The sequence below is a fragment of the Xyrauchen texanus genome, chromosome 36, assembly GCF_025860055.1.
Source record: "Xyrauchen texanus isolate HMW12.3.18 chromosome 36, RBS_HiC_50CHRs, whole genome shotgun sequence".
NCBI lineage: Eukaryota > Metazoa > Chordata > Actinopteri > Cypriniformes > Catostomidae > Xyrauchen > Xyrauchen texanus.
The window spans coordinates 1,486,901-1,507,679 of record NC_068311.1 but is presented as its reverse complement, the minus strand read 5'-3'; the positions used below and the strand labels follow the sequence as shown (position 1 = coordinate 1,507,679).

Sequence of the window (20,779 nt, the reverse complement as noted above, 5' to 3'; positions counted from 1 at the left end):
TTATTTGTTTGACAATCAATTGGCATAAGAACAATTATTTGTTTGACAATCAATCGGCATAATCACAATTATTTGTGGGACAATTAATCGGCATAATCACAATTAGTTGTGGGAAAATTAATCGGCATAAGAACAATTATTTGTGGGACAATTAATCGGCATAAGAACAATTATTTGTTTGACAATCAATCGGCATAAGAACAATTATTTGTGGGACAATTAATCGGCATAAGAACAATTATTTGGTTGACAATCAATCGGCATAAGCACAATTATTTGTGGGACAATTAATCGGCATAAGAACAATTATTTGTTTGACAATCAATCGGCATAATCACAATTATTTGTGGGACAATTAATCAGCATAAGAACAATTATTTGTGGGACAATCAATCGGCATAAGAACAATTATTTGTTTGACAATTAATCGGCATAAGCACAATTATTTGTTTGACAATTAATCGGCATAAGAACAATTATTTGTTTGACAATTAATCGGCATAATCACAATTATTTGTTTGACAATTAATCGGCATAATCACAATTATTTGTTTGACAATCAATCGGCATAAGAACAATTATTTGTTTGACAATCAATCGGCATAAGAACAATTATTTGTTTGACAATCAATTGGCATAAGAACAATTATTTGTTTGACAATCAATCGGCATAATCACAATTATTTGTTTGACAATCAATCGGCATAAGAACAATTATTTGTTTGACAATCAATTGGCATAAGAACAATTATTTGTTTGACAATCAATCGACATAAGAACAATTATTTGTTTGACAATCAATTGGCATAAGAACAATTATTTGTTTGACAATCAATCGGCATAAGAACAATTATTTGTTTGACAATCAATCGGCATAAGAACAATTATTTGTTTGACAATCAATCGGCATAAGAACAATTATTTGTTTGACAATCAATCGGCATAAGAACAATTATTTGTTTGACAATCAATCGGCATAAGAACAATTATTTGTTTGACAATCAATCGGCATAAGAACAATTATTTGTTTGACAATCAATTGGCATAAGAACAATTATTTGTTTGACAATCAATCGGCATAATCACAATTATTTGTGGGACAATTAATCGGCATAATCACAATTATTTGTGGGACAATCAATCGGCATAAGAACAATTATTTGTTTGACAATTAATCGGCATAAGCACAATTATTTGTTTGACAATTAATCGGCATAAGAACAATTATTTGTTTGACAATTAATCGGCATAAGAACAATTATTTGTTTGACAATTAATCGGCATAATCACAATTATTTGTTTGACAATCAATCGGCATAAGAACAATTATTTGTTTGACAATTAATCGGCATAATCACAATTATTTGTTTGACAATCAATCGGCATAAGAACAATTATTTGTTTGACAATCAATCGGCATAAGAACAATTATTTGTTTGACAATCAATCGGCATAAGAACAATTATTTGTTTGACAATCAATCGGCATAAGAACAATTATTTGTTTGACAATCAATCGGCATAAGAACAATTATTTGTTTGACAATCAATCGGCATAAGAACAATTATTTGTTTGACAATCAATCGGCATAAGAACAATTATTTGTTTGACAATCAATCGGCATAATCACAATTATTTGTTTGACAATTAATCGGCATAATCACAATTATTTGTTTGACAATTAATCGGCATAAGAACAATTATTTGTTTGACAATTAATCGGCATAATCACAATTATTTGTTTGACAATCAATCGGCATAATCACAATTATTTGTTTGACAATTAATCGGCATAAGAACAATTATTTGTTTGACAATTAATCGGCATAATCACAATTATTTGTTTGACAATTAATCGGCATAATCACAATTATTTGTTTGACAATCAATCGGCATAAGAACAATTATTTGTTTGACAATCAATCGGCATAAGAACAATTATTTGTTTGACAATTAATTGGCATAAGAACAATTATTTGTTTGACAATTAATCGGCATAAGAACAATTATTTGTTTGACAATTAATCGGCATAAGAACAATTATTTGTTTGACAATCAATCGGCATAATCACAATTATTTGTGGGACAATTAATCGGCATAAGAAAAATTATTTGTTTGACAATTAATCGGCATAATCACAATTATTTGTGGGACAATTAATCGGCATAAGAACAATTATTTGTTTGACAATTAATCGGCATAATCACAATTATTTGTTTGACAATTAATCGGCATAATCACAATTATTTGTTTGACAATTAATCGGCATAATCACAATTATTTGTTTGACAATTAATCGGCATAATCACAATTATTTGTGGGACAATTAATCGGCATAAGAACAATTATTTGTTTGACAATTAATCGGCATAAGAACAATTATTTGTTTGACAATCAATCGGCATAATCACAATTATTTGTGGGACAATTAATCGGCATAAGAACAATTATTTGTTTGACAATTAATCGGCATAATCACAATTATTTTTTTGACAATTAATCGGCATAATCACAATTATTTGTGGGACAATTAATCGGCATAAGAACAATTATTTGTTTGACAATCGATCGGCATAAGAACAATTATTTGTGGGACAATTAATCGGCATAAGAACAATTATTTGTTTGACAATCAATCGGCATAAGAACAATTATTTGTTTGACAATCAATCGGCATAAGAACAATTATTTGTTTGACAATCAATCGGCATAATCACAATTATTTGTGGGACAATTAATCGGCATAAGAACAATTATTTGTTTGACAATTAATCGGCATAAGAACAATTATTTGTTTGACAATTAATCGGCATAAGCACAATTATTTGTTTGACAATCAATCGGCATAAGAACAATTATTTGTTTGACAATCAATTGGCATAAGAACAATTATTTGTTTGACAATCAATCGGCATAATCACAATTATTTGTTGGACAATCAATCGCATAAGAACAATTATTTGTTTGACAATTAATCGGCATAAGCACAATTATTTGTTTGACAATTAATCGGCATAAGAACAATTATTTGTTTGACAATTAATCGCATAATCACAATTATTTGTTTGACAATTAATCGGCATAATCACAATTATTTGTTTGACAATCAATCGGCATAAGAACAATTATTTGTTTGACAATCAATCGGCATAAGAACAATTATTTGTTTGACAATCAATTGGCATAAGAACAATTATTTGTTTGACAATCAATCGGCATAAGAACAATTATTTGTTTGACAATTAATCGGCATAATCACAATTATTTGTTTGACAATTAATCGGCATAAGAACAATTATTCGTTTGACAATTAATCGGCATAATCACAATTATTTGTTTGACAATTAATCGGCATAATCACAATTATTTGTTTGACAATTAATCGGCATAATCACAATTATTTGTTTGACAATCAATCGGCATAAGAACAATTATTTGTTTGACAATCAATCGGCATAAGAACAATTATTTGTTTGACAATCAATCGGCATAAGAACAATTATTTGTTTGACAATCAATCGGCATAAGAACAATTATTTGTTTGACAATCAATCGGCATAAGAACAATTATTTGTTTGACAATCAATCGGCATAAGAACAATTATTTGTTTGACAATCAATCGGCATAAGAACAATTATTTGTTTGACAATTAATCGGCATAAGAACAATTATTTGTTTGACAATCAATCGGCATAATCACAATTATTTGTTTGACAATTAATCGGCATAAGAACAATTATTTGTTTGACAATTAATCGGCATAATCACAATTATTTGTTTGACAATTAATCGGCATAATCACAATTATTTGTTTGACAATCAATCGGCATAATCACAATTATTTGTTTGACAATTAATCGGCATAAGAACAATTATTTGTTTGACAATTAATCGGCATAATCACAATTATTTGTTTGACAATTAATCGGCATAATCACAATTATTTGTTTGACAATCAATCGGCATAATCACAATTATTTGTTTGACAATTAATCGGCATAATCACAATTATTTGTTTGACAATCAATCGGCATAAGAACAATTATTTGTTTGACAATCAATCGGCATAAGAACAATTATTTGTTTGACAATTAATTGGCATAAGAACAATTATTTGTTTGACAATTAATCGGCATAAGAACAATTATTTGTTTGACAATTAATCGGCATAAGAACAATTATTTGTTTGACAATCAATCGGCATAATCACAATTATTTGTGGGACAATTAATCGGCATAAGAAAAATTATTTGTTTGACAATTAATCGGCATAATCACAATTATTTGTTGGACAATTAATCGCATAAGAACAATTATTTGTTTGACAATTAATCGGCATAATCACAATTATTTGTTTGACAATTAATCGGCATAATCACAATTATTTGTTTGACAATTAATCGCATAATCACAATTATTTGTTTGACAATTAATCGCATAATCACAATTATTTGTGGACAATTAATCGGCATAAGAACAATTATTTGTTTGACAATTAATCGGCATAAGAACAATTATTTGTTTGACAATCAATCGGCATAATCACAATTATTTGTGGACAATTAATCGGCATAAGAACAATTATTTGTTTGACAATTAATCGGCATAATCACAATTATTTGTTTGACAATTAATCGGCATAATCACAATTATTTGTGGACAATTAATCGGCATAAGAACAATTATTTGTTTGACAATCGATCGGCATAAGAACAATTATTTGTGGACAATTAATCGCATAAGAACAATTATTTGTTTGACAATCAATCGGCATAAGAACAATTATTTGTTTGACAATCAATCGGCATAAGAACAATTATTTGTTTGACAATCAATCGGCATAATCACAATTATTTGTGGGACAATTAATCGGCATAAGAACAATTATTTGTTTGACAATTAATCGGCATAAGAACAATTATTTGTTTGACAATTAATCGGCATAAGCACAATTATTTGTTTGACAATCAATCGGCATAAGAACAATTATTTGTTTGACAATCAATCGGCATAAGAACAATTATTTGTTTGACAATTAATCGGCATAAGAACAATTATTTGTTTGACAATTAATCGGCAAATAATTGTGATTTGTTTGATCACAATTATTTGTTTGACAATTAATCGGCATAATCACAATTATTTGTGGGACAATCAATTGGCATAAGAACAATTATTTGTTTGACAATTAATCGGCATAAGAACAATTATTTGTTTGACAATCAATCGCATAAGAACAATTATTTGTGGACAATTAATCGCATAAGAACAATTATTTGTTTGACAATCAATCGGCATAATCACAATTATTTGTGGGACAATTAATCGGCATAAGAACAATTATTTGTTTGACAATCAATCGGCATTAGAACAATTATTTGTGGGACAATTAATCGGCATAAGAACAATTATTTGTTTGACAATCAATCGGCATAATCACAATTATTTGTGGGACAATTAATCGGCATAAGAATATTTGGTTGACAATCAATCGCATAAGCACAATTATTTGTGGACAATCAATCGGCATAAGAACAATTATTTGTTTGACAATTAATCGGCATAAGAACAATTATTTGTTTGACAATTAATCGGCATAAGAACAATTATTTGTTTGACAATTAATCGGCATAAGAACAATTATTTGTTTGACAATTAATCGGCATAATCACAATTATTTGTTTGACAATTAATCGGCATAATCACAATTATTTGTTTGACAATTAATCGGCATAATCACAATTATTTGTGGGACAATCAATTGGCATAAGAACAATTATTTGTTTGACAATTAATCGGCATAATCACAATTATTTGTTTGACAATTAATCGGCATAATCACAATTATTTGTTTGACAATTAATCGCATAATCACAATTATTTGTGGACAATCAATTGGCATAAGAACAATTATTTGTTTTACAATTAATCGGCATAATCACAATTATTTGTTTGACAATTAATCGGCATAATCACAATTATTTGTTTGACAATTAATCGGCATAAGAACAATTATTTGTGGTACAATCAATCGGCATAAGAACAATTATTTGTTTGACAATTAATCGGCATAAGAACAATTATTTGTTTGACAATTAATCGGCATAAGAACAATTATTTGTTTGACAATTAATCGGCATAATCACAATTATTTGTTTGACAATTAATCGGCATAATCACAATTATTTGTTTGACAATTAATCGGCATAATCACAATTATTTGTTTGACAATTAATCGGCATAAGAACAATTATTTGTTTGACAATTAATCGGCATAAGCACAATTATTTGTTTGACAGTCAATCGGCATAAGAACAATTATTTGTTTGACAATTAATCGGCATAAGAACAATTATTTGTTTGACAATCAATCGGCATAAGAACAATTATTTGTTTGACAATCAATCGGCATAATCACAATTATTTGTGGGACAATTAATCGGCATAAGAACAATTATTTGTTTGACAATTAATCGGCATAATCACAATTATTTTTTTGACAATTAATCGGCATAATCACAATTATTTGTGGGACAATTAATCGGCATAAGAACAATTATTTGTTTGACAATCGATCGGCATAAGAACAATTATTTGTGGGACAATTAATCGGCATAAGAACAATTATTTGTTTGACAATCAATCGGCATAAGAACAATTATTTGTTTGACAATCAATCGGCATAAGAACAATTATTTGTTTGACAATCAATCGGCATAATCACAATTATTTGTGGGACAATTAATCGGCATAAGAACAATTATTTGTTTGACAATTAATCGGCATAAGAACAATTATTTGTTTGACAATTAATCGGCATAAGCACAATTATTTGTTTGACAATCAATCGGCATAAGAACAATTATTTGTTTGACAATCAATCGGCATAAGAACAATTATTTGTTTGAAAATTAATCGGCATAAGAACAATTATTTGTTTGACAATTAATCGGCATAAGAACAATTATTTTTTTGACAATTAATCGGCATAAGCACAATTATTTGTTTGACAATTAATCGGCAAATAATTGTGATTTGTTTGATCACAATTATTTGTTTGACAATTAATCGGCATAATCACAATTATTTGTGGGACAATCAATTGGCATAAGAACAATTATTTGTTTGACAATTAATCGGCATAAGAACAATTATTTGTTTGACAATCAATCGGCATAATCACAATTATTTGTGGGACAATTAATCGGCATAAGAACAATTATTTGTTTGAAAATTAATCGGCATAAGAACAATTATTTGTTTGACAATTAATCGGCATAAGAACAATTATTTGTTTGACAATTAATCGGCATAAGCACAATTATTTGTGGGACAATTAATCGGCATAAGAACAATTATTTGTTTGACAATCAATCGGCATAAGAACAATTATTTGTGGACAATTAATCGGCATAAGAACAATTATTTGTTTGACAATCAATCGGCATAATCACAATTATTTGTGGACAATTAATCGGCATAAGAACAATTATTTGTTTGACAATCAATCGGCATTAGAACAATTATTTGTGGACAATTAATCGGCATAAGAACAATTATTTGTTTGACAATCAATCAGCATAATCACAATTATTTGTGGACAATTAATCGCATAAGAATATTTGGTTGACAATCAATCGCATAAGCACAATTATTTGTGGACAATTAATCGCATAAGAACAATTATTTGTTTGACAATCAATCGGCATAAGAACAATTATTTGTTTGACAATTAATCGGCATAAGAACAATTATTTGTTTGACAATTAATCGCATAAGAACAATTATTTGTTTGACAATTAATCGCATAATCACAATTATTTGTTTGACAATTAATCGGCATAATCACAATTATTTGTTTGACAATTAATCGCATAATCACAATTATTTGTGGACAATCAATTGGCATAAGAACAATTATTTGTTTGACAATTAATCGCATAATCACAATTATTTGTTTGACAATTAATCGGCATAATCACAATTATTTGTTTGACAATTAATCGGCATAAGAACAATTATTTGTGGTACAATCAATCGCATAAGAACAATTATTTGTTTGACAATTAATCGCATAATCACAATTATTTGTTTGACAATTAATCGCATAATCACAATTATTTGTTTGACAATTAATCGCATAATCACAATTATTTGTGGACAATCAATTGGCATAAGAACAATTATTTGTTTTACAATTAATCGCATAATCACAATTATTTGTTTGACAATTAATCGGCATAATCACAATTATTTGTTTGACAATTAATCGCATAAGAACAATTATTTGTGGTACAATCAATCGGCATAAGAACAATTATTTGTTTGACAATTAATCGGCATAAGAACAATTATTTGTTTGACAATTAATCGGCATAAGAACAATTATTTGTTTGACAATTAATCGGCATAATCACAATTATTTGTTTGACAATTAATCGGCATAATCACAATTATTTGTTTGACAATTAATCGGCATAATCACAATTATTTGTTTGACAATTAATCGGCATAAGAACAATTATTTGTTTGACAATTAATCGACATAAGCACAATTATTTGTTTGACAGTCAATCGGCATAAGAACAATTATTTGTTTGACAATTAATCGGCATAAGAACAATTATTTGTTTGACAATTAATCGCATAAGAACAATTATTTGTTTGACAATTAATCGCATAAGAACAATTATTTGTTTGACAATTAATCGCATAAGCACAATTATTTGTTTGACAATTAATCGCAAATAATTGTGATTTGATCACAATTATTTGTTTGACAATTAATCGGCATAAGAACAATTATTTGTTTGACAATTAATCGGCATAAGAACAATTATTTGTTTGACAATCAATCGGCATAATCACAATTATTTGTGGACAATTAATCGCATAAGAACAATTATTTGTTTGACAATCAATCGGCATAAGAACAATTATTTGTGGACAATTAATCGGCATAAGAACAATTATTTGTTTGACAATCAATCGGCATAATCACAATTATTTGTGGACAATTAATCGCATAAGAACAATTATTTGTGGACAATCAATCGGCATAAGAACAATTATTTGTTTGACAATTAATCGGCATAAGAACAATTATTTGTTTGACAATTAATCGGCATAATCACAATTATTTGTTTGACAATTAATCGGCATAATCACAATTATTTGTTTGACAATTAATCGGCATAATCACAATTATTTGTGGGACAATCAATTGGCATAAGAACAATTATTTGTTTGACAATTAATCGGCATAATCACAATTATTTTTTTGATAATTAATCGACATAATCACAATTATTTGTTTGACAATTAATCGGCATAATCACAATTATTTGTTGGACAATCAATTGGCATAAGAACAATTATTTGTTTGACAATTAATCGGCATAAGAACAATTATTTGTTTGACAATCAATCGGCATAAGAACAATTATTTGTTTGACAATTAATCGGCATAAGAACAATTATTTGTTTGACAATCAATCGCATAATCACAATTATTTGTTTGACAATTAATCGGCATAAGAACAATTATTTGTTTGACAATCAATCGGCATAAGAACAATTATTTGTTTGACAATTAATCGGCATAAGAACAATTATTTGTTTGACAATCAATCGGCATAATCACAATTATTTGTTTGACAATTAATCGGCATAAGCACAATTATTTGTTTGACAATCAATCGGCATAAGAACAATTATTTGTTTGACAATTAATCGCATAAGAACAATTATTTGTTTGACAATTAATCGGCATAAGCACAATTATTTGTTTGACAATTAATCGGCATAATCACAATTATTTGTTTGACAATTAATCGGCATAATCACAATTATTTGTTTGACAATTAATCGGCATAATCACAATTATTTGTTTGACAATTAATCGGCATAAGAACAATTATTTGTTTGACAATTAATCGGCATAATCACAATTATTTGTTTGACAATTAATCGCATAATCACAATTATTTGTTTGACAATCAATCGGCATAAGAACAATTATTTGTTTGACAATTAATCGGCATAATCACAATTATTTGTTTGACAATTAATCGGCATAATCACAATTATTTGTTTGACAATTAATCGGCATAATCACAATTATTTGTTTGACAATTAATCGCATAATCACAATTATTTGTTTGACAATTAATCGGCATAATCACAATTATTTGTTTGACAATTAATCGGCATAATCACAATTATTTGTTTGACAATTAATCGACATAATCACAATTATTTGTTTGACAATTAATCGGCATAATCACAATTATTTGTTTGACAATTAATCGCATAAGAACAATTATTTGTTTGACAATTAATCGGCATAATCACAATTATTTGTTTGACAATTAATCGGCATAATCACAATTATTTGTTTGACAATTAATCGGCATAATCACAATTATTTGTTTGACAATTAATCGGCATAATCACAATTATTTGTTTGACAATTAATCGGCATAATCACAATTATTTGTTTGACAATTAATCGGCATAATCACAATTATTTGTTTGACAATTAATCGGCATAATCACAATTATTTGTTTGACAATTAATCGGCATAATCACAATTATTTGTTTGACAATTAATCGGCATAATCACAATTATTTGTTTGACAATTAATCGGCATAATCACAATTATTTGTTTGACAATTAATCGGCATAATCACAATTATTTGTTTGACAATTAATCGGCATAATCACAATTATTTGTTTGACAATTAATCGGCATAATCACAATTATTTGTTTGACAATTAATCGGCATAATCACAATTATTTGTTTGACAATTAATCGGCATAATCACAATTATTTGTTTGACAATTAATCGGCATAATCACAATTATTTGTTTGACAATTAATCGGCATAATCACAATTATCTGTTGACAATTAATCGGCATAATCACAATTATTCGTTTGACAATTAATCGGCATAATCACAATTATTTGTTTGACAATCAGCACAATCACAATTATCTGTTGACAATTAATCGGCATAATCACAATTATTCGTTTGACAATTAATCGGCATAATCACAATTATTTGTTTGACAATTAATCGGCATAATCACAATTATTTGTTTGACAATTAATCGGCATAATCACAATTATTTGTTTGACAATTAATCGGCATAATCACAAGTATTTGCTTGACAATTAATCGGCATAATCACAATTATTCGTTTGACAATTAATCGGCATAATCACAATTATTTGTTTGACAATTAATAGACATCATCGCAATTAGCTGTTGACAATTAATCGGCATAAGCGAAATTATCTGTTGACAATTAATCGGGATAATCGCAATTAGCGGCTGGCAATCAAGCGCCATAATCGCAATTATTTGTTTGACAATTAAACGACATAAGCAAAATCACCCGGCGACAATTAATCGGGATAATCGCAATTAGCGGTTGACAATTAATCTTCAGCCATATTTCACAATTGTAGCAGCTCTAAGTTAGTCCAAATATCTCATGCATTATATTCCAAGTCTTCTGAGGTTGGACAAAAGCTTTGAGTCACGTTTGCTTTTAATGCACAAGAATTAAAGCCGTTTGCTGTCAGTGATGTCAAACATGGTGTGGAGTGTCAACATGCCATGTGTAACACCGTAGTACTCGTTATGAGGGGAGTTTGTGGAGGAATGAGGTGAAATTGGGAGTCTCTGACTGGTTGGAATATTTCCAGATGTATTTGTGACATCTAAAACACTTTCAAAATCCTGGATACGATTCTTGCTTTTGACCGTGAGTTCCTCTCACTGGAGTTCGGATGGAAATGCGCCCGCAGCTCCTCCTCATAAATGCACAATTTATCTCCCAACACTTAAATGAGTCTTAGAGTTATATACGACGGTGTTAAAGAGCAGAACACTAAATATAAGGGATAATATGCAGCCAATCTCTTAATAACACTCGCTGTGAGTTAGAGCCAAAGCACACACACACACACACACACACACACACACACACTGTGCTTTTAGAGACTCTGAGAAAGAGGTCAAATATAGTGAAATAATGGCTCGCGTAAGCAGCATTTTAAGACATCATAGGCAGTTCCGTCATGAAGGCTGTTCCTGTGCAGGTAGATTCATGATGATGCTTTTTCAAATCAGTCACTTATGAGGTTTCATTACATCTTGGAAGCTGCCTATGTAGACTGTAGACAGCAAGGCAGCTCAATAGTTTTTGAAACATAGCCGTAGAAATGGAGATACAGTGTCTCTCTCTCTCTCGCTCTCTCTCTAGCTGGTTTATTCTCTGGTAAACTGAACACTATTGCGAATATCGTGACCATATTCTTCCTGCTGGGAAATTTTGAAAAATGAAAAATGAATAAACTACTTACAATTTTGTAAACAATGTTTTAAACATGTTACAGTAAAAAGATCTGCGACCTCGTGTACACATGCGTGGATGTTGTATTTTGGCTTTGCTGTAGGTAACACATCATTAAAGTGAATTTAAACTGATTGAATGCTGTTCACGAGACTCTAGACTCTCATTTAAGGGTTAAACTTCTGCTGCATGAGTCATGTGACACGACAGCAAGACGTCGATTTCCTTGAAGTGCCTCTGATAAGAAATCTCTTTGAGTTTCTTCATTAAAACATGTTTGGGTGTTTTGGGATATTATTCCATCAAAGAAGCCTCCACACACACTATGTCTCCACGGTAACTCGCTCTACACACTCAACGTCTCCACATCTGAAACTGTCAATCCCCGCATCTTATCACGTGATGTGTTGAGCATGTTACCGCGGAGACATAGTGTGTGTAGCGCGTTACCGTGGAGACGTAGTGTGTGTGGAGCGCGTTACCGGGGAGACGTAGTGTGCTTGAAGCCTCCACACACTCGTCTCACGGTAGCGCTCCACACACTCGTCTCCACGTAACGTGCTCCACACACTCCGTCTCCACGTATGTGCTCCACACACAACGTCTCCACGGTAACGCGCTCCACACACACTACGTCTCTGCTGTAATGCGCTCCACACACACTCCGCCTCCACGGTAACGTGCTCCACACACACTCCGTCTCCACGGTAATGTGCTCCACACACACTACGTCTCCGCGGTAACGCACTCAAGTCATGTGATAAGATGCATGGATTGACGGTCTCAGATTCAGAGATGTAGTGGGTGTGTGGAGGCTTCATGCACACTACGTCTCCACAGTAACGCGCACCACACATACTACGTCTCCGCAGTAACATGCTCAACAAGTCACATGATAAGATGTGCGGATTGACAGTCTCAGATGCGGAGATGTAGTGTGTGTGGAGCGCGTTACCGTGGAGACGTAGTGTATGTGGAGGCTTCACACACACTACGTCTCAGCTGTAACGCGCTCCACACGCACTACATCTCCGTGGTAACGTGCTCAACAATTCACATGATAAGATGATCAGAGTGACGGTCTCAGATGCTGAGACATAGTGTATGTGGAGGCTTCAAGCACACTACATCTCCCCGGTAACTCGCTCCACACACTACGTCTCCGCGGTAACATACTCAACAGGTCACGTGATAAGATGCGCGGATTGACAGTCTCAGATGTGGAAACGTAATGTGTGTGGAGCGCGTTACCGTGGAGATGTAGTGTATGTGGAGGCTTCACACACACTACGTCTCTGAATCTGAGACCGTCAATCGATGCATCTTATCACGTGGCTTGAGTGCGTTACTGCGGAGACGTAGTGTGTGTGGAGCACTTTACCGTGGAGACGGAGTGTGTGTGGAGCACATTACCATGGAGACGGAGTGTGTTTGGAGCACGTTACCGTGGAGACGTAGTGTGTGTGGAGCGCGTTACAGCAGAGACGTAGTGTGTGTGGAGCGACATTACCGTGTAGATTAGTGTGTGTGGAGGCTTCACACAAACTACGTCTCCACGGTAACGCGCTCCACACACACCATGTCTCCGTGGTAACACTCTCAACAAGTCACGTGATAAGATGCGTGGATTGACGGTTTCAGATGTGGAGACATAGTGTATGTGGAGGCTTCAAACACACTACGTCTCCGTGATAGCAGCTCAAGTCACGTGATTAGATGCGCGGATTGACGGTCTCAGATGCGGAGACGTAGTGTGTGTGGAGCGTGTTACCGTGGAGCTGTAGTGTATATGGAGGCTTCATGCACATTACATCTCTGTGGTAACGCACTTCACACACACTACGTCTCTGTGGTAACGTGCTCAAGTCACGTGATAAGATGCATGGATTGATGGTCTCCCGGTAGCGTCGCCACACACTACATTTCCGCGGTAACATACTCAACAAGTCACGTGATAAGATGTGCGGATTGACAGTCTCAGATGTGGAAGCGTAGTGTGTGTGGAGCGCGTTACCGTGGAGATGTAGTGTATGTGGAGGCTTCACACAAACACTACGTCTCGCTGATAACGCGCTCCACACACACCATGTCTCCGCGGTAACACACTCAACAAGTCACGTGCACAGATGTGCGGATTAACGGTCTCAGACGTGGAGTCAACTGAGATTCGTCCTTCTCCACCCGGAGTGAGGCGAGTCACTACACCACCACGAGGACTTGGAGCGCATTGGGAATTGGGGATTCATTTGAATAACGTTCAACACTAACACATCTGTGCATCACATCAAACACTGGGCGTGTTGATGCGGTTCACGTGGTAAACCGTACACACAAACGTTTGCAAGGTTTCCCCTTTTTAAAGTAAATGCACATTTACACACTGTACCAGTAGTGACAGTAGTATGTAACCGTGTTTATTATTTATGATGTGCTGAATGATAGACTCCAGGTTAGAGATCAAGGTTAAACGATCAGTGCCAGCTCTCTGCTCTCTAACTCTTCTCCACTGCTGATTGGCTGAGAGTGTTTTGGAGGCGGGGCTTCCCTGCTGCTGTGTTCATTCTGTTTGCTGTCATTTGTTGTGTCGTGTTGTTTGTTGTGTCTGCAGAGGCGTGTTAGATTAAAAGCCATTTAGCATTCATGTCTCCAAAGGGACGCGTGTGATTAGCATAGCTAATTTAGCTGAAATACTCCAAACTTTATCAACAACACACGGGAGAGCAGCGTGTGCGTGTGTGTTTGTGTGTGTTGGAAGGGCATTGGACTGACTGTAGGCACAAAATCAGGCCAAACAGAGCTGCGTGTGAGCTTTTGTGGTTTGTGTTTGTGAATTTTGCCACTTTGGGTTTGTTCTGAAAGTGTGCGCATGTTGATTTAGGTGCAAAATGATCCTCGTACTGTAAGTTCACTAAATCTGACAAAACCTCCCTTTGGTGACATTTTCAAAATAGTTTTAACCAAATTAAATGAACACTTTAAGCTCATTTGTGCCCTCGAAGAAGATCACAATGATCACAATGGACACAAAAATAATTATTGTTTGAAAGTTTAGAAGTTCTTTTTTATAATGCATGTAGATATTATGACCAAAACTGAACAAGTGTTTTTAAGAATTAAACATATTATTGCAATCAGTACAAACAACTGATGTGTCATATGTTGTTGGAAAGATCTTAAAGAGTAAAATACAACCAGATTATTTGTTTTACTCACAGACACAAATATAACGAGTAACAGCTAAATATATGTCTTTACAAATTATGTTTGTGTTGTTTATATGCAGCGTTTTTGCTTATAACTTCACGAAAAAAAAAACGGAACATAAAATATCACATATGATTATTTAGAGTCTGTGATTATCTTTCAATCGAGTCCACACACAAGATAATCAGATGTATAGATCATTAGATAATCCACATGAAGCACAATGTTACATATGACCACCAGGAGATGGCACCAAATACACGACACAGACTCAATGATGACTCAAATGACACAGAATGAAACTCATTCTGTGAAATCTCATGACTAAAATCATGTCTGCATGCTATGCAAACCTTTAGTCATTGTTGTGTTTGCATGTGTAATTAGTTCTTATGTACAATTATTATCTTTTATTTGTTTGGAGATGTTTTTGGACACTATGATCAATTATATTTGTAATGTTGGAACTTTTGATTGCTTTGTCGTATCAACACAATATTATTCTCAGATACAGTCGACATGATTGAGAACAAAACAAAAGTTTTTCTGAGCCATGTTATTTACACCCAGAGATATTTAATGTCAAATCCGAAAAACATAATTTTTTTTCAGCAGTTTCTTGGGCTGAGAGTCACAGAATATATCATAATCGATTTCATTAAACATTTTAAAAAGTTTCTTTACAATGATACCGAACAACTTTATTTTTTAGTTATAAGGATTTAATTTCGGGTATGCCACTGAAACAGGAACTCTTTAAAAAGACCCTCAGAACTTAAAGTGTTAATGAAACTTAATACAATTCAGTGTTTTTAATTATTATTATTATTAATTTATTTAGTTAAATTCAATTTAATGTAATTAAAGAAAATGACACGATGCACGCGTAGAATTAAAAAATATTGCCAAAGAATTGATTCAATATCGTGAGAAAAAAAATCACAATTTTGTGGGTCTGGTTTTGTTGAACGCCTGTTTTGTTTTTTTGTTAATTTATTATTATTTAAATGTCTTTTACTCGACGCTGTTTACTTTGCGCACCTATTTGTTGTAAAAATCGACATTTCGACTTCTCTAGCTAGCAACGTTGTTCATTGAGTGTCCAGTAAATCATTCTTGGACAGTTTTTAAAACTAGTCGATACACAATAGAATTATAATTGGTCAATTTAATTTCTTACTCTGTATTTTTGTCTTATTCTTAAAACTGCTTTAAACGCTATAGACGCGTCGACGTTTACGCATAAAATGTCAAAGTCTCCGTGATACATCAGTCGGGCATATGAGTTATCATTTGAAAGTATAGAATATTAACTTTTCAGAGATAAACATCACTCTTGCTTTTGTGTCTCAAAAACCCAAATAAGGCCTAAAAACATTCAGCGCTGGAAATTAGCGCCCCTAGAGGTAATGGGGTAGAAATATTTATGTCAAAATAAAAGTCCATCATATAGCACTTAAGTAGACAAGTCATATATCAAATGAAAGCTCTCATTCTCAGGAATGTGACTGTATAGTTTATTTTGTTTGTTTGTTGTTTATTTTGTAATACACAGTTCGAAAGATTTTCAAAAGAATCAATGTAACACAGTTAAATGATGGGCAAGGAGGAGGCTGAGAACTGGCTTGTCAATATAAATTATAATTTAATTAAACTCAAACCAAAAGCACAAACATAAACACACACACGACGGACATGCCTGTAATTCTCTCTCTCTCGAACCATCGTCACCGGCCGCTTTTATCTCTCGCGCCTCACCAGGCCGATTGGGGTCCGGGCCCACGATATTCCGACCGGCCCGCCCCCCTCCGCTCAACACTCCTCCCGGCGTTATCTCAGGCCGGGGTGCCACCGGCATGACGTTCACCCCCCATCCCTGGGGCGGGGTGTATCTTGCGTCCCGCGTGGTCATCCCTGCCTTCCTCGCCCTGGGAGGAGACAGGAGGGGAAGACAACAACAACAACAACAACAACAAAAAAACAGGCGAGGTAAAAGGCCAACATGGTGCGAAAGAGAGAGAGAGGAGAGAGAGAAAAGTTCACTCACCGGTTCTCTGATGTACCGTCGCGTGGTCCTCGAACACTCCTCCACACTCAGGCGGACGACAGCCGCTCCAACCCCGGGTGAACCGGAGTCAAACCTTCGACCCCCAGCGGGCAGAACGCCCTCCGCTTTCACAGAGCAAATGGGGACACTTCTCCGCCCCTGGCAGCGGCCCTACCGGCCCGGGCAGTCGGGGACTTTCTTCCCTCCTCCCCTCGTGGACAGCGGTCTCCCTCGACCCCTCCGCATCTCTGGGGAAGGCAGGGCACACCTCCGCCTCAGCAGCGGCTCCCTCGCTCCAGGCTGTCGGGGTATCCAGTCCCCACTTGCCTGCATCCGGGCGGTCGGGCTACTCCGTCACACGGCAGATGGCAGCGGCGCCCCTGGGTGGACGGCAGTGTTGAGGACTCTGCGATTGGCATCCCTCCTCCTTCCCGGGCTTCGGCACCAATGTAACACAGTTAAGGATGGGCAAGGAGGAGGAGAACTGGCTTGTTAATATAAATTATAATTTAATTAAACTCAAACCAAAAGCACAAACATAAACACACACATGACATGCCCGTAATTCTCTCTCTCTCTCGAACCGTCGTCACCGTTGTCATTCCGACCCGGCCCGGCCCCGCCCCCCTCCACTCCAGAATCACAATGTGAAAAATTATTTCTGTAAATCATCAAATATAAATGTCTCTTTTATGCTCCGATAACTGCTGCTGTAAGCCCCAAATAGCTAAAAATTGATATCTGCTTTTACCTTTTCAAAAAAATAAAAAAATACCAATTTTTCACTTGTATGTGAGCTTGCTTGGCTGAATAATCCAATGTTGTATCTTAGATGTCCAGAACAAAATATGCCATCCAGAAGAAACAAAGCATACAAAACAAATCTCAAGAAAAGTTTTCAAAATGTTATACAGTCTGTACAAAAGTTTTCAAAATGTTATACAGTCTGTACAAAAGTTTTAGGCACTTGGCATAGTGAAGATGTTTTCAAAAATAATGCCATAAATAGTTTTAACTTAATGTCACACAAAGTCCTTTGCTTTCAAAACAGCCCCAATTCTCCTTGATACACCTGGACACAGGTTTGTTTTTCTTGGTTGTTGGCAGATTGGATGTTCAAGCTTCTTGGAGAATTCACCGTGGTTCTTTAGTCTATTTCGGCTCTCACAATTGCTTCTCTTCAGTGGGGGTCTCTGTGGGGGCCAGGACATCTGTTGCAGGGCTCCCTGTTCTTCTATTTTGTATGCAGAAGGAATGTTTGGGAGTCGAACATTTATATTTCCTATTGACACTAAAGCATCGCAAAGTGCAGGATCTCAGCTTTCTAATGACACCTAGATTGAGCTTGTAGTCCACTCAGAGGCCGAGATATGCAATGCAATAATGAGGGTGTTGCTCGAACTGAACATTAGACTGAATGTCTATGGATGAGCACATCTGTGAGGGGTAAAATGTGTTAGAGCGCCCCCTACAGTTCACATCTGTGAGGGGTAAAATGTGTTAGATCGCCCCCTACAGTTCACATCTGTGAGGGGTATAATGTGTTAGAGCCACCTACAGTTCACATCTGTGAGGGGTATAATGTGTTAGAGCCCCCTACAGTTCACATCTGTGAGGGTTAAAATGTGTTAGAGTGCCCCTACAGTTCACATCTGTGAGGGGTATAATGTGTTAGAGCGCCACCTACAGTTCACATCTGTGAGGGGTAAAATTTGTTAGATTGCCCCTGCAGTTCACATCTGTGAGGGGTAAATGTGTTAGAGCGTCCCCTACAGTTCACATCTGTGTGGGGTATAATGTGTTAGAGCCACCTACAGTTCACATCTGTGAGGAGTAAAACATGTTAGAGCGCCCCTACAGTTCACATCTGTGAGGGGTATAATGTGTTAGAGCGCTCCTACAGTTCACATCTGTGAGGGGTATAATGTGTTAGAGCCCCTACAGTTCACATCTGTGAGGGGTATAATGTGTTAGAGCGCCACCTACAGTTCACATCTGTGAGGGGTAAAATGTGTTAGATTGCCCCTACAGTTCACATCTGTGAGGGGTAAAATGTGTTAGAGCGCCCCTACAGTTCACATCTGTGAGGGGTATAATGTGTTAGAGCGCCCCTACAGTTCACATCTGTGAGGGGTATAATGTGTTAGAGCCCCCTACAGTTCACATCTGTGAGGGGTATAATGTGTTAGAGCGCCCCTACAGTTCACATCTGTGAGGGGTATAATGTGTTAGAGCCCCCTACAGTTCACATCTGTGAGGGGTAAAATGTGTTAGAGCGTCCCCTACAGTTCACATCTGTGAGGGGTATAATGTGTTAGAGCGCCCCCTACAGTTCACATCTGTGAGGGGTATAATGTGTTAGAGCGCCCCCTACAGTTCACATCTGTGAGGGGTATAATGTGTTAGAGCGCCACCTACAGTTCACATCTGTGAGGGGTATAATGTGTTAGAGTGTCCCCTACAGTTCACATCTGTGAGGGGTATAATGTGTTAGAGCGCCACCTACAGTTCACATCTGTGAGGGGTAAAATGTGTTAGAGCGTCCCCTACAGTTCACATCTGTGAGGGTATAATGTGTTAGAGCGCCCCCTACAGTTCACATCTGTGAGGGGTATAATGTGTTAGAGCACCCCCTACAGTTCACATCTGTGAGGGGTATAATGTGTTAGAGCGCCACCTACAGTTCACATCTGTGAGGGGTAAAATGTGTTAGATTGCCCCCTGCAGTTCACATCTGTGAGGGGTAAATGTGTTAGAGCGTCCCCTACAGTTCACATCTGTGTGGGGTATAATGTGTTAGAGCGCACCTACAGTTCACATCTGTGAGGAGTAAAATGTGTTAGAGCGCCCCTACAGTTCACATCTGTGAGGGGTATAATGTGTTAGAGCCCCCTACAGTTCACATCTGTGAGGGGTATAATGTGTTAGAGCGCCCCTACAGTTCACATCTGTGAGGGGTAAAATGTGTTAGAGCGTCCCCTACAGTTCACATCTGTGAGGGGTATAATGTGTTAGAGCGCCCCTACAGTTCACATCTGTGAGGGGTAAAATGTGTTAGAGCGCCCCCTACAGTTCACAACTGTGAGGGGTAAACTGTGTTAGAGCCCCCTACAGTTCACATCTGTGAGGGGTATAATGTGTTAGAGCGCCCCTATAGTT

General features: G+C 35.3%; 1 protein-coding gene and 1 long non-coding RNA gene across 2 annotated transcripts in view; one reads left to right on the top strand and one right to left on the bottom strand.

The window, feature by feature from the left end:
• Positions 1 to 20,779, top strand: part of LOC127630202 (endothelin-converting enzyme-like 1) — a 208,553-nt gene that overhangs the window by 38,542 nt on the left and 149,232 nt on the right. The gene's annotated exons all lie outside the window — the stretch shown is intronic.
• Positions 19,898 to 20,779, bottom strand: part of LOC127630232 (uncharacterized) — a 2,074-nt gene continuing 1,192 nt past the window's right edge. Inside the window, exon 3 of the long non-coding RNA XR_007968839.1 lies at positions 19,898 to 19,946. This is a non-coding gene — a long non-coding RNA (uncharacterized LOC127630232). The remainder of the gene's footprint in view (positions 19,947 to 20,779) is intronic.